This window comes from Scyliorhinus torazame, chromosome 5 (assembly GCF_047496885.1).
Source record: "Scyliorhinus torazame isolate Kashiwa2021f chromosome 5, sScyTor2.1, whole genome shotgun sequence".
Taxonomy (NCBI): domain Eukaryota; kingdom Metazoa; phylum Chordata; class Chondrichthyes; order Carcharhiniformes; family Scyliorhinidae; genus Scyliorhinus; species Scyliorhinus torazame.
Window position 1 is genome coordinate 123,933,376 of NC_092711.1, and position 20,451 is coordinate 123,953,826.

General features: G+C 46.0%; 14 non-coding genes across 14 annotated transcripts; all 14 read left to right on the plus strand.

Annotated features, from left to right (window-relative positions):
• Positions 1–1,992: 1,992 nt before the first annotated feature.
• trnav-uac (transfer RNA valine (anticodon UAC)) lies at positions 1,993–2,065 on the plus strand. The gene has a single exon. It is a non-coding gene; the product is annotated as a tRNA-Val (tRNA).
• A 1,913-nt stretch (positions 2,066–3,978) lies between these two features.
• Positions 3,979–4,051, plus strand: trnav-cac (transfer RNA valine (anticodon CAC)). Its single transcript has one exon. It is a non-coding gene; the product is annotated as a tRNA-Val (tRNA).
• A 1,455-nt stretch (positions 4,052–5,506) lies between these two features.
• On the plus strand, positions 5,507–5,579 carry trnar-acg (transfer RNA arginine (anticodon ACG)). Its single transcript has one exon. It is a non-coding gene; the product is annotated as a tRNA-Arg (tRNA).
• A 907-nt stretch (positions 5,580–6,486) lies between these two features.
• Positions 6,487–6,559, plus strand: trnav-uac (transfer RNA valine (anticodon UAC)). Its single transcript has one exon. It is a non-coding gene; the product is annotated as a tRNA-Val (tRNA).
• A 1,455-nt stretch (positions 6,560–8,014) lies between these two features.
• On the plus strand, positions 8,015–8,087 carry trnar-acg (transfer RNA arginine (anticodon ACG)). Its single transcript has one exon. It is a non-coding gene; the product is annotated as a tRNA-Arg (tRNA).
• Positions 8,088–8,994: 907 nt separating this feature from the next.
• Positions 8,995–9,067, plus strand: trnav-aac (transfer RNA valine (anticodon AAC)). The gene has a single exon. It is a non-coding gene; the product is annotated as a tRNA-Val (tRNA).
• Positions 9,068–10,521: 1,454 nt separating this feature from the next.
• On the plus strand, positions 10,522–10,594 carry trnar-acg (transfer RNA arginine (anticodon ACG)). The gene has a single exon. It is a non-coding gene; the product is annotated as a tRNA-Arg (tRNA).
• A 907-nt stretch (positions 10,595–11,501) lies between these two features.
• On the plus strand, positions 11,502–11,574 carry trnav-aac (transfer RNA valine (anticodon AAC)). The gene has a single exon. It is a non-coding gene; the product is annotated as a tRNA-Val (tRNA).
• A 1,454-nt stretch (positions 11,575–13,028) lies between these two features.
• Positions 13,029–13,101, plus strand: trnar-acg (transfer RNA arginine (anticodon ACG)). The gene has a single exon. It is a non-coding gene; the product is annotated as a tRNA-Arg (tRNA).
• Positions 13,102–14,008: 907 nt separating this feature from the next.
• Positions 14,009–14,081, plus strand: trnav-aac (transfer RNA valine (anticodon AAC)). Its single transcript has one exon. It is a non-coding gene; the product is annotated as a tRNA-Val (tRNA).
• Positions 14,082–15,536: 1,455 nt separating this feature from the next.
• trnar-acg (transfer RNA arginine (anticodon ACG)) lies at positions 15,537–15,609 on the plus strand. Its single transcript has one exon. It is a non-coding gene; the product is annotated as a tRNA-Arg (tRNA).
• Positions 15,610–16,516: 907 nt separating this feature from the next.
• On the plus strand, positions 16,517–16,589 carry trnav-aac (transfer RNA valine (anticodon AAC)). The gene has a single exon. It is a non-coding gene; the product is annotated as a tRNA-Val (tRNA).
• Positions 16,590–18,041: 1,452 nt separating this feature from the next.
• On the plus strand, positions 18,042–18,114 carry trnar-acg (transfer RNA arginine (anticodon ACG)). The gene has a single exon. It is a non-coding gene; the product is annotated as a tRNA-Arg (tRNA).
• A 907-nt stretch (positions 18,115–19,021) lies between these two features.
• trnav-aac (transfer RNA valine (anticodon AAC)) lies at positions 19,022–19,094 on the plus strand. Its single transcript has one exon. It is a non-coding gene; the product is annotated as a tRNA-Val (tRNA).
• Positions 19,095–20,451: the final 1,357 nt, after the last annotated feature.

A 20,451-nucleotide genomic window follows, 5' to 3' on the forward strand; every position in this document is an offset into this window, starting at 1 on the left:
TGCACAAAGTACTTGTGTTCCCCATCTCGTATGTTCGAGGATTATGAGGATTAGTCTCTCATGAGCCACTAAAATAAATTCCACATTAAGTCACAAGCACTGAATTTTCGACAGGCAATGAGAAGAAAAGGACCTTCTTATCTTGGATATTCGGAGCTAGTTCATCCACAACAGAATTTCATGCATTTACAAATGCAGATAAACATACTTATTCACCATCTCAAACATGTCTAAATGAACGACAAATGCAACTTACTGCGGATGCTTCATTCTGAAACAAAAACAGAACATACTGGACAATCTCAGCAGGACTGACAGCCTCTGTGGAGCGAGATGGCAGCGGTCGGTCCGGGTCTGGGTGACTCTTAGTCAAAGCTGGAGAACTGGAAATGGGGTCAGATTCAGACTAATGTGGATGGGGCGGGGTTGGCGTGCCCTATTGGGCCTCGATAGAGTGGTCAGCAATAGGTGGGAAATGACGAAAATGTCTCGGACAGAAAGAAAAAGGGAATGTAAATGAGGCTAATCAAGGTGCTGATAGTGGCGCCTCAAGAGATCAGAATGTGTTAATCGCAGAAAGTAAGCAGTGTGTCAGCGAACAATTGGCGACAGGGATCAGATTGCTCAAGTAGGATGGTATGGGCTGGGGGAGGGGGGCAATGCTGAGGGTAAAACATATCAATGCAAGGAATTAAAATAAGATGATGGATACAGATGGTGGAGGGGGAAGAAGCAGATGGTGGAGGGGGAAGAGAGGTTACACAGTCTGATGTTGTTGAACTGAATAAAATGAAACATACAGAGAGCTGCCTGAATCTACTGGAATAAGTCAATAGAAGTAAGTGAATATCCACACATAGACAAGCTTTTAGAAAATGTCTTGATTGTCTCGGGAACGTATTGGTTCCCTGCTGTGTGAGCTCAGCTTCTCAAAGGAAACCCAATGTGAATGAATCCCGCCGAATGCGCCACAGAGGCTCAACAAGGAATAGCAAAATGCATGCACCCGGCTGGGCCAGTGGCGCAAGGGATAACGCGTCTGCCTACGAATCAGGAGATTCGACGTTCAACACCTGGCTGGCTCGGAATTCGAACTTTTGGCGTGCGCTTTAACTCACTGGGTGGGACAGCTGATTCTTGATGCAGAGCAAAGTGAGCAGAACGTCTTCAATTCTCGTATCGAAAGTTGATCCGACATCTGCGGAAGATACTGGAACAACTCAGCGAGTCAGGCGGGATTTGTCGACAGGACAACACAGCTCGTATTTCACCATCACTTTTCATTAAAACCGGGACGGGTTAGAAATGTCGGACGTTTTAACCAAGCCAAATCCCGGTGGGAGCAAACAGAATAACAGGAAAGCGCTCTGACAGGGTGCAAGTCAGGAGAGATTAAATGAGAAAAGTCCTAGGGTTCCCTGGCCACAGAGTGAGGTGAGCATCGAATGAGAGAATAATTACACCACAGTATGAGGCCATTCCAGCCGCTGTGTCTGTGCCAGCTCTCAGCAACTACCGCCCGGATACAAAGACGAAGTGGAAACAAGATTCAAACCCAAATCTGCGATGGTAGTACACACAGAATGGGGGCAGCATTTACAGTGTGAGACGGTTGCACACACTATGAGTGTGAAAGCTGTATTGAGCCCAGTGGAAAGATGCGCTGCTGTTCCTCGAGTGTTTGTTGAGCTTCTTTGGAACATTTCAGGAGGCCGAGGTCCGGAAGGTCAGCGTTAAGATGCAGCTCTCCAGTCAGTTCAATTCTCCACTTTGGCTCTGTAGATTAGATGGGTCACGTCCCTGTGAAGTTAACGCAGATCATGTTAAGTTCGATCTAATTTCTACATCTCGTGGTTTTATATGTTGAAACATCTGTTTTTGAAAGAAACAGCAGTCGACTTGTAATAAGTGGCCTAGCCTCTCAGCCTCACCATGCGAATCTGCAGCAACACAGTGAGGTTGCACATTGTACACGTCCGTTGATTGCCAGCTGTTTCTGTAGTGTAGTGGTTATCACATTCGACTTACACGCGATAGGTCCCCGGTTCGAAACCGGGCAGAAACATCTCGAACTTCCAGTTTAGTCTGTTGCTGACTATTGCCGCAATCTCGTAACTGGTCTTCATCAACGAGAAATAGCAAAATGCATGCACCCGTCTGGTTGTGGTTATTTACGAAAGCCCTGCCTTCTCAATTTAACTTCCACTTCAAGCAAAACATAACTTATCTTCAGGTCTGTAAAGTTCGATTCCTGATTGTTTTATAAGTTGAGACATCGGTTTTAAAGAAACGGCTGTCTTCTTGTAATAAGTGACATGGCCTCTCAGACGAACCATGAGAATCTGCAGCAACACAGTGAGGTTGAACATTGCACAAGTCCATTGATTACTGCACCGCCAGCGGTTTCTGTAGTGTAGTGGTTAGCACATTCCCCTAACATGCGAAAGGTCCCCGGGGCCATACCAGGTAGAAACATCAAGTGCTTCTCATGTTGTGTGAGGAATGTTTGCACAAAGTACTTTTGTTCCCCCATCTCGTATGTTCGAGGATTATGAGGTTTAGTCTCTCATGAGCCACTAAAATAAATTCCACATTAAGTCACAAGCACTGAATTTTCGACAGGCAATGAGAAGAAAAGGACCTTCTTATTTTGGATATTCGGAGCTAGTTCATCCACAACAGAATTTCATGCATTTACAAATGCAGATCAACATACTTATTCACCATCTCAAACATGTCTAAATGAACGACAAATGCAACTTACTGCGGATGCTTCATTCTGAAACAAAAACAGAACATACTGGACAATCTCAGCAGGACTGACAGCCTCTGTGGAGCGAGATGGCAGCGGTCGTTCCGGGCCTGGGTGACTCTTTGTCAAAGCTGGAGAACTGGAAATGGGGTCAGATTCAGACTAATGTGGATGGGGCGGGGTTGGCGTGCCCGATTGGGCCTCGATAGAGTGGTCAGCAATAGGTGGAAAATGACGAAAATGTCTCGGACAGAAAGAAAAAGGGAATGTAAATGAGGCTAATCAAGGCTAACAAAGGTGCTGATAGTGGCGCCTCAAGAGATCAGAATGTGTTAATAGCAGAACAAAGTAAGCAGTGTGTCAGCGAACAATTGGCCACAGGGATCAGATTGCTCAAGTAGGATGGTATGGGCTGGGGGGAGGGGGGCAATGCTGAGGGTAAAACATACCAATGGAAGGAATGAAAATAACTTGATGGAAATAAACAGATGGTGGAGGGAGAAGAGAGATTACACAGTCTGATGTTGTTGAACTGAATAAAATGAAACATACAGAGAGCTGCCTGAATCTACTGGAATAAGTCAATAGAGGTAAGTGAATGTCCACACATAGACAAGCTTTTAGACAATGTCGCGATTGTCTCGCGAACCTATTGGTTCCCTGCTGTGTGAGCTCAGCTTCTCAAAGCAAACCCAATGTGAATGAATCCCGCCGAATGAGCGGCATAGAAATGAAGAAAACATATCGCCTGACCAACAGAAAACGTTATCAAAGGGCTCGTCCGGGATTTGAACCCGGGACCTCCCGCAAGTTTCGCAATCGAGACACCCAAAGCGAGAATCATACTCCTAGACCAACGAGCCGCGGAACTGGCACAGAAGCACGCTGTTATAGCCATCGAAAGTTGATCCAACATCTGCGGAAGATACTGGAACAACTCAGCGAGTCAGGCGGGATTTGTCGACAGGACAACAAAGCTCGTCTTTCACCATCACCTTTCATTAAAATCGGGACGGGTTAGAAATGTCGGACGTTTTAACCAAGTCAAATCCCGGTGGGAGCAAACAGAACAACAGGAAAGCGCTCTGACAGGGTGCAAGTCAGGAGTGATTAAATGAGAAAAGGCAGTCGTCTTGTAATAAGTGGCCTAGCCTCTCAGCCTCACCATGCGAATCTGCAGCAGCACAGTGAGGTTGCACATTGTACACGTCCGTGGATTGCCAGCTGTTTCTGTAGTGTAGTGGTTATCGCATTCGCCTCACACGCGAAAGGTCCCCGGTTCGAAACCGGGCAGAAACATCTCGGGCTACCAGGTTGTTCTGTTGCTGACTTTTGCCGCAATCTCATAACTGGTCTTCACCACCGAAAAATAGCAAAATGCATGCACCCGTATGGTTGTGGTTATTTTCGAAAGCCCTGCCTCCTCAATTTAACTTCCACTTCAAGCAAAACATAACTTATCTTCAGGTCTGTAAATTTCGATTCCTGATTGTTTTCTAAGTTGAGACATCGGTTTTAAAGAAACGGCTGTCTTCTTGTCATAAGTGACATGGCCTCTCAGACGAACCATGAGAAGCTGCAGCAACACAGTGAGGTTGAACATTGCATAAGTCCATTGATTACTGCACCGCCAGCGGTTTCTGTAGTGTAGTGGTTAGCACATTCCCCGAACATGCGAAAGGTCCCCGGGGCCATACCGGGTAGAAACATCAAGTGCTTCTCATGTTGTGTGAGGAATGTTTGCACAAAGTACTTTTGTTCCCCCATCTCGTATGTTCGAGGATTATGAGGTTTAGTCTCTCATGAGCCACTAAAATAAATTCCACATTAAGTCACAAGCACTGAATTATCGACAGGCAAAGAGAAGGAAAGGACCTTCCTATTTTGGATATTCGGAGCTAGTTCATCCACAACAGAATTTCATGCATTTACAAATGCAGATAAACATACTTATTCACCATCTCAAACATGTCTAAATAAACGACATATGTAACTTACTGCGGATGCTTCATTCTGAAACAAAAACAGAACATACTGGACAATCTCAGCAGGACTGACAGCCTCTGTGGAGCGAGATGGCAGCGGTCGTTCCGGGCCTGGGTGACTCTTTGTCAAAGCTGGAGAACTGGAAATGGGGTCAGATTCAGACTAATGTGGATGGGGCGGGGTTGGCGTGCCCTATTGGGCCTCGATAGAGTGGTCAGCAATAGGTGGAAAATGACGAAAATGTCTCGGACAGAAAGAAAAAGGGAATGTAAATGAGGCTAATCAAGGTGCTGATAGTGGCGCCTCAAGAGATCAGAATGTGTTAATCGCAGAAAGTAAGCAGTGTGTCAGCGAACAATTGGCGACAGGGATCAGATTGCTCAAGTAGGATGGTATGGGCTGGGGGAGGGGGGCAATGCTGAGGGTAAAACATATCAATGCAAGGAATTAAAATAAGATGATGGATACAGATGGTGGAGGGGGAAGAAGCAGATGGTGGAGGGGGAAGAGAGGTTACACAGTCTGATGTTGTTGAACTGAACAAAATGAAACATACAGAGAGCTGCCTGAATCTACTGGAATAAGTCAATAGAAGTAAGTGAATATCCACACATAGACAAGCTTTTAGAAAATGTCTTGATTGTCTCGGGAACGTATTGGTTCCCTGCTGTGTGAGCTCAGCTTCTCAAAGGAAACCCAATGTGAATGAATCCCGCCGAATGCGCCACAGAGGCTCAACAAGGAATAGCAAAATGCATGCACCCGGCTGGGCCAGTGGCGCAATGGATAACGCGTTTGACTACGAATCAGGAGATTCTAGGTTCGACTCCTGGCTGGCTCGGCATTCGAACTTTTGGCGTGCGCTTTAACTCACTGGGTGGGACAGCTGATTCTTGATGCAGAGCAAAGTGAGCAGAACGTCTTCAATTCTCGTATCGAAAGTTGATCCGACATCTGCGGAAGATACTGGAACAACTCAGCGAGTCAGGCGGCATTTGTCGACAGGACAACAAAGCACGTCTTTCACCATCACCTTTCATTAAAACCGGGGCGGGTTAGAAATGTCGGACGTTTTAACCAAGTCAAATCCCGGTGGGAGCAAACAGAATAACAGGAAAGCGCTCTGACAGGGTGCAAGTCAGGAGAGATTAAATGAGAAAAGGCCTAGGGTTCCCTGGTCACAGAGTGAGGTGAGCATCGAATGAGAGAATAATTACACCACAGTATGAGGCCATTCCAGCCGCTGTGTCTGTGCCAGCTCTCAGCAACTACCGCCCGGATACAAAGACGAAGTGGAAACAAGATTCAAACCCAAATCTGCGATGGTAGTACACACAGAATGGGGGCAGCATTTACAGTGTGAGACGGTTGCACACACTATGAGTGTGAAAGCTGTATTGAGCCCAGTGGAAAGATGCGCTGCTGTTCCTCGAGTGTTTGTTGAGCTTCTTTGGAACATTTCAGGAGGCCGAGGTCCGGGAGGTCAGCGTTAAGATGCAGCTCTCCAGTCAGTTCAATTCTCCACTTTGGCTCTGTGGATTAGTTGGGTCACGTCCCTGTGAAGTTAACGCAGATCATGTTAAGTTCGATCTAATTTCTACATCTCGTGGTTTTATATGTTTAAACATCTGTTTTTGAAAGAAACAGCAGTCGTCTTGTAATAAGTGGCCTAGCCTCTCAGCCTCACCATGCGAATCTGCAGCAACACAGTGAGGTTGCACATTGTACACGTCCGTTGATTGCCAGCTGTTTCTGTAGTGTAGTGGTTATCACATTCGCCTTACACGCGAAAGGTCCCCGGTTCGAAACCGGGCAGAAACATCTCGAACTTCCAGTTTAGTCTGTTGCTGACTATTGCCGCAATCTCGTAACTGGTCTTCATCAACGAGGAATAGCAAAATGCATGCACCCGTCTGGTTGTGGTTATTTACGAAAGCCCTGCATTCTCAATTTAACTTCCACTTCAAGCAAAACATAACTTATGTTCAGGTCTGTAAAGTTCGATTCCTGATTGTTTTATAAGTTGAGACATCGGTTTTAAAGAAACGGCTGTCTTCTTGTAATAAGGGACATGGCCTCTCAGACGAACCATGAGAAGCTGCAGCAACACAGTGAGGTTGAACATTGCACAAGTCCAATGATTACTGCACCGCCAGCGGTTTCTGTAGTGTAGTGGTTAGCACATTCCCCTAACATGCGAAAGGTCCCCGGGGCCATACCAGGTAGAAACATCAAGTGCTTCTCATGTTGTGTGAGGAATGTTTGCACAAAGTACTTTTGTTCCCCCATCTCGTATGTTCGAGGATTATGAGGTTTAGTCTCTCATGAGCCACTGAAATAAATTCCACATTAAGTAACAAGCACTGAATTTTCGACAGGCAATGAGAAGAAAAGGACCTTCCTATTTTGGATATTCGGAGCTAGTTCATCCACAACAGAATTTCATGCATTTACAAATGCAGATAAACATACTTATTCACCATCTCAAACATGTCTAAATGAACGACAAATGCAACTTACTGCGGATGCTTCATTCTGAAACAAAAACGGAACATACTGGACAATCTCAGCAGGACTGACAGCCTCTGTGGAGCGAGATGGCAGCGGTCGTTCCGGGCCTGGGTGACTCTTTGTCAAAGCTGGAGAACTGGAAATGGGGTCAGATTCAGACTAATGTGGATGGGGCGGGGTTGGCGTGCCCTATTGGGCCTCGATAGAGTGGTCAGCAATAGGTGGAAAATGACGAAAATGTCTCGGACAGAAAGAAAAAGGGAATGTAAATGAGGCTAATCAAGGTGCTGATAGTGGCGCCTCAAGAGATCAGAATGTGTTAATCGCAGAAAGTAAGCAGTGTGTCAGCGAACAATTGGCGACAGGGATCAGATTGCTCAAGTAGGATGGTATGGGCTGGGGGAGGGGGGCAATGCTGAGGGTAAAACATATCAATGCAAGGAATTAAAATAAGATGATGGATACAGATGGTGGAGGGGGAAGAAGCAGATGGTGGAGGGGGAAGAGAGGTTACACAGTCTGATGTTGTTGAACTGAATAAAATGAAACATACAGAGAGCTGCCTGAATCTACTGGAATAAGTCAATAGAAGTAAGTGAATATCCACACATAGACAAGCTTTTAGAAAATGTCTTGATTGTCTCGGGAACGTATTGGTTCCCTGCTGTGTGAGCTCAGCTTCTCAAAGGAAACCCAATGTGAATGAATCCCGCCGAATGCGCCACAGAGGCTCAACAAGGAATAGCAAAATGCATGCACCCGGCTGGGCTAGTGGCGCAATGGATAACGCGTCTGACTACGAATCAGGAGATTCCAGGTTCGACTCCTGGCTGGCTCGAAATTCGAACTTTTGGCGTGCGCTTTAACTCACTGGGTGGGACAGCTGATTCTTGATGCAGAGCAAAGTGAGCAGAACGTCTTCAATTCTCGTATCGAAAGTTGATCCGACATCTGCGGAAGATACTGGAACAACTCAGCGAGTCAGGCGGCATTTGTCGACAGGACAACACAGCTCGTCTTTCACCATCACTTTTCATTAAAACCGGGACGGGTTAGAAATGTCGGACGTTTTAACCAAGTCAAATCCCGGTGGGAGCAAACAGAATAACAGGAAAGCGCTCTGACAGGGTGCAAGTCAGGAGAGATTAAATGAGAAAAGGCCTAGGGTTCCCTGGCCACAGAGTGAGGTGAGCATCGAATGAGAGAATAATTACACCACAGTATGAGGCCATTCCAGCCGCTGTGTCTGTGCCAGCTCTCAGCAACTACCGCCCGGATACAAAGACGAAGTGGAAACAAGATTCAAACCCAAATCTGCGATGGTAGTACACACAGAATGGGGGCAGCATTTACAGTGTGAGACGGTTGCACACACTATGAGTGTGAAAGCTGTATTGAGCCCAGTGGAAAGATGCGCTGCTGTTCCTCGAGTGTTTGTTGAGCTTCTTTGGAACATTTCAGGAGGCCGAGGTCCGGAAGGTCAGCGTTAAGATGCAGCTCTCCAGTCAGTTCAATTCTCCACTTTGGCTCTGTAGATTAGATGGGTCACGTCCCTGTGAAGTTAACGCAGATCATGTTAAGTTCGATCTAATTTCTACATCTCGTGGTTTTATATGTTGAAACATCTGTTTTTGAAAGAAACAGCAGTCGACTTGTAATAAGTGGCCTAGCCTCTCAGCCTTACCATGCGAATCTGCAGCAACACAGTGAGGTTGCACATTGTACACGTCCGTTGATTGCCAGCTGTTTCTGTAGTGTAGTGGTTATCACATTCGCTTAACACGCGAAAGGTCCCCGGTTCGAAACCGGGCAGAAACATCTCGTATTTCCAGTTTAGTCTGTTGCTGACTATTGCCGCAATCTCGTAACTGGTCTTCATCAACGAGAAATAGCAAAATGCATGCACCCGTCTGGTTGTGGTTATTTTCGAAAGCCCTGCCTTCTCAATTTAACTTCCCTTCAAGCAAAACATAACTTATCTTCAGTTCTGTAAAGTTCGATTCCTGATTGTTTTATAAGTTGAGACATCGGTTTTAAAGAAACGGCTGTCTTCTTGTAATAAGTGACATGGCCTCTCCGACGAACCATGAGAAGCTGCAGCAACACAGCGAGGTTGAACATTGCACAAGTCCATTGATTACTGCACCGCCAGCGGTTTCTGTAGTGTAGTGGTTAGCACATTCCCCTAACATGCGAAAGGTCCCCGGGGCCATACCGGGTAGAAACATCAAGTGCTTCTCATGTTGTGTGAGGAATGTTTGCACAAAGTACTTTTGTTCCCCCATCTCGTATGTTCGAGGATTATGAGGTTTAGTCTCTCATGAGCCACTGAAATAAATTCCACATTAAGTAACAAGCACTGAATTTTCGACAGGCAATGAGAAGAAAAGGACCTTCCTATTTTGGATATTCGGAGCTAGTTCATCCACAACAGAATTTCATGCATTTACAAATGCAGATAAACATACTTATTCACCATCTCAAACATGTCTAAATGAACGACAAATGCAACTTACTGCGGATGCTTCATTCTGAAACAAAAACGGAACATACTGGACAATCTCAGCAGGACTGACAGCCTCTGTGGAGCGAGATGGCAGCGGTCGTTCCGGGCCTGGGTGACTCTTTGTCAAAGCTGGAGAACTGGAAATGGGGTCAGATTCAGACTAATGTGGATGGGGCGGGGTTGGCGTGCCCTATTGGGCCTCGATAGAGTGGTCAGCAATAGGTGGAAAATGACGAAAATGTCTCGGACAGAAAGAAAAAGGGAATGTAAATGAGGCTAATCAAGGTGCTGATAGTGGCGCCTCAAGAGATCAGAATGTGTTAATCGCAGAAAGTAAGCAGTGTGTCAGCGAACAATTGGCGACAGGGATCAGATTGCTCAAGTAGGATGGTATGGGCTGGGGGAGGGGGGCAATGCTGAGGGTAAAACATATCAATGCAAGGAATTAAAATAAGCTGATGGATACAGATGGTGGAGGGGGAAGAAGCAGATGGTGGAGGGGGAAGAGAGGTTACACAGTCTGATGTTGTTGAACTGAATAAAATGAAACATACAGAGAGCTGCCTGAATCTACTGGAATAAGTCAATAGAAGTAAGTGAATATCCACACATAGACAAGCTTTTAGAAAATGTCTTGATTGTCTCGGGAACGTATTGGTTCCCTGCTGTGTGAGCTCAGCTTCTCAAAGGAAACCCAATGTGAATGAATCCCGCCGAATGCGCCACAGAGGCTCAACAAGGAATAGCAAAATGCATTCACCCGGCTGGGCTAGTGGCGCAATGGATAACGCGTCTGACTACGAATCAGGAGATTCCAGGTTCGACTCCTGGCTGGCTCGAAATTCGAACTTTTGGCGTGCGCTTTAACTCACTGGGTGGTACAGCTGATTCTTGATGCAGAGCAAAGTGAGCAGAACGTCTTCAATTCTCGTATCGAAAGTTGATCCGACATCTGCGGAAGATACTGGAACAACTCAGCGAGTCAGGCGGCATTCGTCGACAGGACAACACAGCTCGTCTTTCACCATCACTTTTCATTAAAACCGGGACGGGTTAGAAATGTCGGACGTTTTAACCAAGTCAAATCCTGGTGGGAGCAAACAGAATAACAGGAAAGCGCTCTGACAGGGTGCAAGTCAGGAGAGATTAAATGAGAAAAGGCCTAGGGTTCCCTGGCCACAGAGTGAGGTGAGCATCGAATGAGAGAATAATTACACCACAGTATGAGGCCATTCCAGCCGCTGTGTCTGTGCCAGCTCTCAGCAACTACCGCCCGGATACAAAGACGAAGTGGAAACAAGATTCAAACCCAAATCTGCGATGGTAGTACACACAGAATGGGGGCAGCATTTACAGTGTGAGACGGTTGCACACACTATGAGTGTGAAAGCTGTATTGAGCCCAGTGGAAAGATGCGCTGCTGTTCCTCGAGTGTTTGTTGAGCTTCTTTGGAATATTTCAGGAGGCCGAGGTCCGGAAGGTCAGCGTTAAGATGCAGCTCTCCAGTCAGTTCAATTCTCCACTTTGGCTCTGTAGATTAGATGGGTCACGTCCCTGTGAAGTTAACGCAGATCATGTTAAGTTCGATCTAATTTCTACATCTCGTGGTTTTATATGTTGAAACATCTGTTTTTGAAAGAAACAGCAGTCGACTTGTAATAAGTGGCCTAGCCTCTCAGCCTTACCATGCGAATCTGCAGCAACACAGTGAGGTTGCACATTGTACAGGTCCGTTGACTGCCAGCTGTTTCTGTAGTGTAGTGGTTATCACATTCGCTTAACACGCGAAAGGTCCCCGGTTCGAAACCGGGCAGAAACATCTCGTATTTCCAGTTTAGTCTGTTGCTGACTGTTGCCGCAATCTCGTAACTGGTCTTCATCAACGAGAAATAGCAAAATGCATGCACCCGTCTGGTTGTGGTTATTTTCGAAAGCCCTGCCTTCTCAATTTAACTTCCCTTCAAGCAAAACATAACTTATCTTCAGTTCTGTAAAGTTCGATTCCTGATTGTTTTATAAGTTGAGACATCGGTTTTAAAGAAACGGCTGTCTTCTTGTAATAAGTGACATGGCCTCTCAGACGAACCATGAGAAGCTGCAGCAACACAGCGAGGTTGAACATTGCACAAGTCCATTGATTACTGCACCGCCAGCGGTTTCTGTAGTGTAGTGGTTAGCACATTCCCCTAACATGCGAAAGGTACCCGGGGCCATACCGGGTAGAAACATCAAGTGCTTCTCATGTTGTGTGAGGAATGTTTGCACAAAGTACTTTTGTTCCCCCATCTCGTATGTTCGAGGATTATGAGGTTTAGTCTCTCATGAGCCACTGAAATAAATTCCACATTAAGTAACAAGCACTGAATTTTCGACAGGCAATGAGAAGAAAAGGACCTTCCTATTTTGGATATTCGGAGCTAGTTCATCCACAACAGAATTTCATGCATTTACAAATGCAGATAAACATACTTATTCACCATCTCAAACATGTCTAATTGAACGACAAATGCAACTTACTGCGGATGCTTCATTCTGAAACAAAAACAGAACATACTGGACAATCTCAGCAGGACTGACAGCCTCTGTGGAGCGAAATGGCAGCGGTCGTTCCGGGCCTGGGTGACTCTTTGTCAAAGCTGGAGAACTGGAAATGGGGTCAGATTCAGACTAATGTGGATGGGGCGGGGTTGGCGTGCCCTATTGGGCCTCGATAGAGTGGTCAGCAATAGGTGGAAAATGACGAAAATGTCTCGGACAGAAAGAAAAAGGGAATGTAAATGAGGCTAACAAAGGTGCTGATAGTGGCGCCTCAAGAGATCAGAATGTGTTAATCGCAGAAAGTAAGCAGTGTGTCAGCGAACAATTGGCGACAGGGATCAGATTGCTCAAGTAGGATGGTATGGGCTGGGGGAGGGGGGCAATGCTGAGGGTAAAACATATCAATGCAAGGAATTAAAATAAGATGATGGATACAGATGGTGGAGGGGGAAGAAGCAGATGGTGGAGGGGGAAGAGAGGTTACACAGTCTGATGTTGTTGAACTGAATAAAATGAAACATACAGAGAGCTGCCTGAATCTACTGGAATAAGTCAATAGAAGTAAGTGAATATCCACACATAGACAAGCTTTTAGAAAATGTCTTGATTGTCTCGGGAACGTATTGGTTCCCTGCTGTGTGAGCTCAGCTTCTCAAAGGAAACCCAATGTGAATGAATCCCGCCGAATGCGCCACAGAGGCTCAACAAGGAATAGCAAAATGCATTCACCCGGCTGGGCCAGTGGCGCAATGGATAACGCGTCTGACTACGAATCAGGAGATTCCAGGTTCGACTCCTGGCTGGCTCGAAATTCGAACTTTTGGCGTGCGCTTTAACTCACTGGGTGGGACAGCTGATTCTTGATGCAGAGCAAAGTGAGCAGAACGTCTTCAATTCTCGTATCGAAAGTTGATCCGACATCTGCGGAAGATACTGGAACAACTCAGCGAGTCAGGCGGGATTTGTCGACAGGACAACACAGCTCGTCTTTCACCATCACTTTTCATTAAAACCGGGACGGGTTAGAAATGTCGGACGTTTTAACCAAGTCAAATCCCGGTGGGAGGAAACAGAATAACAGGAAAGCGCTCTGACAGGGTGCAAGTCAGGAGAGATTAAATGAGAAAAGGCCTAGGGTTCCCTGGCCACAGAGTGAGGTGAGCATCGAATGAGAGAATAATTACACCACAGTATGAGGCCATTCCAGCCGCTGTGTCTGTGCCAGCTCTCAGCAACTACCGCCCGGATACAAAGACGAAGTGGAAACAAGATTCAAACCCAAATCTGCGATGGTAGTACACACAGAATGGGGGCAGCATTTACAGTGTGAGACGGTTGCACACACTATGAGTGTGAAAGCTGTATTGAGCCCAGTGGAAAGATGCGCTGCTGTTCCTCGAGTGTTTGTTGAGCTTCTTTGGAACATTTCAGGAGGCCGAGGTCCGGGAGGTCAGCGTTAAGATGCAGCTCTCCAGTCAGTTCAATTCTCCACTTTGGCTCTGTGGATTAGTTGGGTCACGTCCCTGTGAACTTAACGCAGATCATGTTAAGTTCGATCTAATTTCTACATCTCGTGGTTTTATATGTTGAAACATCTGTTTTTGAAAGAAACAGCAGTCGACTTGTAATAAGTGGCCTAGCCTCTCAGCCTCACCATGCGAATCTGCAGCAACACAGTGAGGTTGCACATTGTACACGTCCGTTGATTGCCAGCTGTTTCTGTAGTGTAGTGGTTATCACATTCGCCTAACACGCGAAAAGTCCCCGGTTCGAAACCGGGCAGAAACATCTCGTATTTCCAGTTTAGTCTGTTGCTGACTATTGCCGCAATCTCGTAACTGGTCTTCATCAACGAGAAATAGCAAAATGCATGCACCCGTCTGGTTGTGGTTATTTTCGAAAGCCCTGCCTTCTCAATTTAACTTCCACTTCAAGCAAAACATAACTTATCTTCAGTTCTGTAAAGTTCGATTCCTGATTGTTTTATAAGTTGAGACATCGGTTTTAAAGAAACGGCTGTCTTCTTGTAATAAGTGACATGGCCTCTCAGACGAACCATGAGAAGCTGCAGCAACACAGTGAGGTTGAACATTGCACAAGTCCATTGATTACTGCACCGCCAGCGGTTTCTGTAGTGTAGTGGTTAGCACATTCCCCTAACATGCGAAAGGTCCCCGGGGCCATACCGGGTAGAAACATCAAGTGCTTCTCATGTTGTGTGAGGAATGTTTGCACAAAGTACTTTTGTTCCCCCATCTCGTATGTTCGAGGATTATGAGGTTTAGTCTCTCATGAGCCACTGAAATAAATTCCACATTAAGTAACAAGCACTGAATTTTCGACAGGCAATGAGAAGAAAAGGACCTTCCTATTTTGGATATTCGGAGCTAGTTCATCCACAACAGAATTTCATGCATTTACAAATGCAGATAAACATACTTATTCACCATCTCAAACATGTCTAAATGAACGACAAATGCAACTTACTGCGGATGCTTCATTCTGAAACAAAAACGGAACATACTGGACAATCTCAGCAGGACTGACAGCCTCTGTGGAGCGAGATGGCAGCGGTCGTTCCGGGCCTGGGTGACTCTTTGTCAAAGCTGGAGAACTGGAAATGGGGTCAGATTCAGACTAATGTGGATGGGGCGGGGTTGGCGTGCCCTATTGGGCCTCGATAGAGTGGTCAGCAATAGGTGGAAAATGACGAAAATGTCTCGGACAGAAAGAAAAAGGGAATGTAAATGAGGCTAATCAAGGTGCTGATAGTGGCGCCTCAAGAGATCAGAATGTGTTAATCGCAGAAAGTAAGCAGTGTGTCAGCGAACAATTGGCGACAGGGATCAGATTGCTCAAGTAGGATGGTATGGGCTGGGGGAGGGGGGCAATGCTGAGGGTAAAACATATCAATGCAAGGAATTAAAATAAGATGATGGATACAGATGGTGGAGGGGGAAGAAGCAGATGGTGGAGGGGGAAGAGAGGTTACACAGTCTGATGTTGTTGAACTGAATAAAATGAAACATACAGAGAGCTGCCTGAATCTACTGGAATAAGTCAATAGAAGTAAGTGAATATCCACACATAGACAAGCTTTTAGAAAATGTCTTGATTGTCTCGGGAACGTATTGGTTCCCTGCTGTGTGAGCTCAGCTTCTCAAAGGAAACCCAATGTGAATGAATCCCGCCGAATGCGCCACAGAGGCTCAACAAGGAATAGCAAAATGCATTCACCCGGCTGGGCCAGTGGCGCAATGGATAACGCGTCTGACTACGAATCAGGAGATTCTAGGTTCGACTCCTGGCTGGCTCGGAATTCGAACTTTTGGCGTGCGCTATAACTCACTGGGTGGGACAGCTGATTCTTGATGCAGAGCAAAGTGAGCAGAACGTCTTCAATTCTCGTATCGAAAGTTGATCCGACATCTGCGGAAGATACTGGAACAACTCAGCGAGTCAGGCGGCATTTGTCGACAGGACAACAAAGCACGTCTTTCACCATCACCTTTCATTAAAACCGGGGCGGGTTAGAAATGTCGGACGTTTTAACCAAGTCAAATAACGGTGGGAGCAAACAGAATAACAGGAAAGCGCTCTGACAGGGTGCAAGTCAGGAGAGATTAAATGAGAAAAGGCCTAGGGTTCCCTGGCCACAGAGTGAGGTGAGCATCGAATGAGAGAATAATTACACCACAGTATGAGGCCATTCCAGCCGCTGTGTCTGTGCCAGCTCTCAGCAACTACCGCCCGGATACAAAGACGAAGTGGAAACAAGATTCAAACCCAAATCTGCGATGGTAGTACACACAGAATGGGGGCAGCATTTACAGTGTGAGACGGTTGCACACACTATGAGTGTGAAAGCTGTATTGAGCCCAGTGGAAAGATGCGCTGCTGTTCCTCGAGTGTTTGTTGAGCTTCTTTGGAACATTTCAGGAGGCCGAGGTCCGGAAGGTCAGCGTTAAGATGCAGCTCTCCAGTCAGTTCAATTCTCCACTTTGGCTCTGTAGATTAGATGGGTCACGTCCCTGTGAAGTTAACGCAGATCATGTTAAGTTCGATCTAATTTCTACATCTCGTGGTTTTATATGTTGAAACATCTGTTTTTGAAAGAAACAGCAGTCGACTTGTAATAAGTGGCCTAGCCTCTCAGCCTCACCATGCGAATCTGCAGCAACACAGTGAGGTTGCACATTGTACACGTCCGTTGATTGCCAGCTGTTTCTGTAGTGTAGTGGTTATCACATTCGCCTAACACGCGAAAGGTCCCCGGTTCGAAACCGGGCAGAAACATCTCGTATTTCCAGTTTAGTCTGTTGCTGACTATTGCCGCAATCTCGTAACTGGTCTTCATCAACGAGGAATAGCAAAATGCATGCACCCGTCTGGTTGTGGTTATTTACGAAAGCCCTGCATTCTCAATTTAACTTCCACTTCAAGCAAAACATAACTTATCTTCGTCTGTAAAGTTCGATTCCTGATTGTTTTATAAGTTGAGACATCGGTTTTAAAGAAACGGCTGTCTTCTTGTAATAAGTGACATGGCCTCTCAGATGAACCATGAGAATCTGCAGCAACACAGTGAGGTTGAACATTGCACAAGTCCATTGATTACTGCACCGCCAGCGGTTTCTGTAGTGTAGTGGTTAGCACATTCCCCTAACATCCGATAGGTCCCCGGGGCCATACCGGGTAGAAACATCAAGTGCTTCTCATGTTGTGTGAGGAATGTTTGCACAAAGTACTTGTGTTCCCCATCTCGTATGTTCGAGGATTATGAGGATTAGTCTCTCATGAGCCACTAAAATAAATTCCACATTAAGTCACAAGCACTGAATTTTCGACAGGCAATGAGAAGAAAAGGACCTTCTTATCTTGGATATTCGGAGCTAGTTCATCCACAACAGAATTTCATGCATTTACAAATGCAGATAAACATACTTATTCACCATCTCAAACATGTCTAAATGAACGACAAATGCAACTTACTGCGGATGCTTCATTCTGAAACAAAAACGGAACATACTGGACAATCTCAGCAGGACTGACAGCCTCTGTGGAGCGAGATGGCAGCGGTCGTTCCGGGCCTGGGTGACTCTTTGTCAAAGCTGGAGAACTGGAAATGGGGTCAGATTCAGACTAATGTGGATGGGGCGGGGTTGGCGTGCCCTATTGGGCCTCGATAGAGTGGTCAGCAATAGGTGGAAAATGACGAAAATGTCTCGGACAGAAAGAAAAAGGGAATGTAAATGAGGCTAATCAAGGTGCTGATAGTGGCGCCTCAAGAGATCAGAATGTGTTAATCGCAGAAAGTAAGCAGTGTGTCAGCGAACAATTGGCGACAGGGATCAGATTGCTCAAGTAGGATGGTATGGGCTGGGGGAGGGGGGCAATGCTGAGGGTAAAACATATCAATGCAAGGAATTAAAATAAGATGATGGATACAGATGGTGGAGGGGGAAGAAGCAGATGGTGGAGGGGGAAGAGAGGTTACACAGTCTGATGTTGTTGAACTGAATAAAATGAAACATACAGAGAGCTGCCTGAATCTACTGGAATAAGTCAATAGAAGTAAGTGAATATCCACACATAGACAAGCTTTTAGAAAATGTCTTGATTGTCTCGGGAACGTATTGGTTCCCTGCTGTGTGAGCTCAGCTTCTCAAAGGAAACCCAATGTGAATGAATCCCGCCGAATGCGCCACAGAGGCTCAACAAGGAATAGCAAAATGCATGCACCCGGCTGGGCCAGTGGCGCAATGGATAACGCGTCTGACTACGAATCAGGAGATTCTAGGTTCGACTCCTGGCTGGCTCGGAATTCGAACTTTTGGCGTGCGCTGTAACTCACTGGGTGGGACAGCTGATTCTTGATGCAGAGCAAAGTGAGCAGAACGTCTTCAATTCTCGTATCGAAAGTTGATCCGACATCTGCGGAAGATACTGGAACAACTCAGCGAGTCAGGCGGCATTTGTCGACAGGACAACACAGCTCGTCTTTCACCATCACTTTTCATTAAAACCGGGACGGGTTAGAAATGTCGGACGTTTTAACCAAGTCAAATCCCGGTGGGAGCAAACAGAATAACAGGAAAGCGCTCTGACAGGGTGCAAGTCAGGAGAGATTAAATGAGAAAAGGCCTAGGGTTCCCTGGCCACAGAGTGAGGTGAGCATCGAATGAGAGAATAATTACACCACAGTATGAGGCCATTCCAGCCGCTGTGTCTGTGCCAGCTCTCAGCAACTACCGCCCGGATACAAAGACGAAGTGGAAACAAGATTCAAACCCAAATCTGCGATGGTAGTACACACAGAATGGGGGCAGCATTTACAGTGTGAGACGGTTGCACACACTATGAGTGTGAAAGCTGTATTGAGCCCAGTGGAAAGATGCGCTGCTGTTCCTCGAGTGTTTGTTGAGCTTCTTTGGAACATTTCAGGAGGCCGAGGTCCGGAAGGTCAGCGTTAAGATGCAGCTCTCCAGTCAGTTCAATTCTCCACTTTGGCTCTGTAGATTAGATGGGTCACGTCCCTGTGAAGTTAACGCAGATCATGTTAAGTTCGATCTAATTTCTACATCTCGTGGTTTTATATGTTGAAACATCTGTTTTTGAAAGAAACAGCAGTCGACTTGTAATAAGTGGCCTAGCCTCTCAGCCTCACCATGCGAATCTGCAGCAACACAGTGAGGTTGCACATTGTACAGGTCCGTTGATTGCCAGCTGTTTCTGTAGTGTAGTGGTTATCACAGTCGCCTAACACGCGAAAGGTTCCCGGTTCGAAACCGGGCAGAAACATCTCGTATTTCCAGTTTAGTCTGTTGCTGACTATTGCCGCAATCTCGTAACTGGTCTTCATCAACGAGAAATAGCAAAATGCATACACCCGTCTGGTTGTGGTTATTTTCGAAAGCCCTGCCTTCTCAATTTAACTTCCACTTCAAGCAAAACATAACTTATCTTCAGTTCTGTAAAGTTCGATTCCTGATTGTTTTATAAGTTGAGACATCGGTTTTAAAGAAACGGCTGTCTTCTTGTAATAAGTGACATGGCCTCTCAGACGAACCATGAGAAGCTGCAGCAACACAGTGAGGTTGAACATTGCACAAGTCCAATGATTACTGCACCGCCAGCGGTTTCTGTAGTGTAGTGGTTAGCACATTCCCCTAACATGCGAAAGGTCCCCGGGGCCATACCAGGTAGAAACATCAAGTGCTTCTCATGTTGTGTGAGGAATGTTTGCACAAAGTACTTTTGTTCCCCCATCTCGTATGTTCGAGGTTTATGAGGTTTAGACTCTCATGAGCCACTAAAATAAATTCCACATTAAGTCACAAGCACTGAATTTTCGACAGGCAATGAGAAGAAAAGGACCTTCTTATTTTGGATATGCGGAGCTAGTTCATCCACAACAGAATTTCATGCATTTACTAATGCAGATACACCTACTTATTCACCATCTCAAACATGTCTAAATGAACGACAAATGCAACTTACTGCGGATGCTTCATTCTGAAACAAAAACAGAACATACTGGACAATCTCAGCAGGACTGACGGCCTCTGTGGAGCGAGATGGCAGCGGTCGTTCCGGGCCTGGGTGACTCTTTGTCAAAGCTGGAGAACTGGAAATGGGGTCAGATTCAGACAAATGTGGATGGGGCGGGGTTGGCGTGCCCTATTGGGCCTCGATAGAGTGGTCAGCAATAGGTGGAAAATGACGAAAATGTCTCGGACAGAAAGAAAAAGGGAATGTAAATGAGGCTAATCAAGGCTAAGAAAGTTGCTGATAGTGGCGCCTCAAGAGATCAGAATGTGTTAATAGCAGAACAAAGAAAACAGTGTGTCAGCGAACAATTGGCGACAGGGTTGCTCAAGTAGGATGGTATGGGCTGGGGGGAGGGGCGCAATGCTGAGGGTAAAACATACCAATGGAAGGAATGAAAATAACTTGATGGAAATAAACAGATGGTGGAGGGAGAAGAGAGATTACACAGTCTGATGTTGTTGAACTGAATAAAATGAAATATACAGAGGGCTGCCTGAATCAACTGGAATTAGTCAATAGAGGTAAGTGAATGTCATACCCCTAGACCAACGAGCCCCGGGAAAGTAACAGAAGCACGCTGTTATTGCCATCGAAAGTCGATCTAACA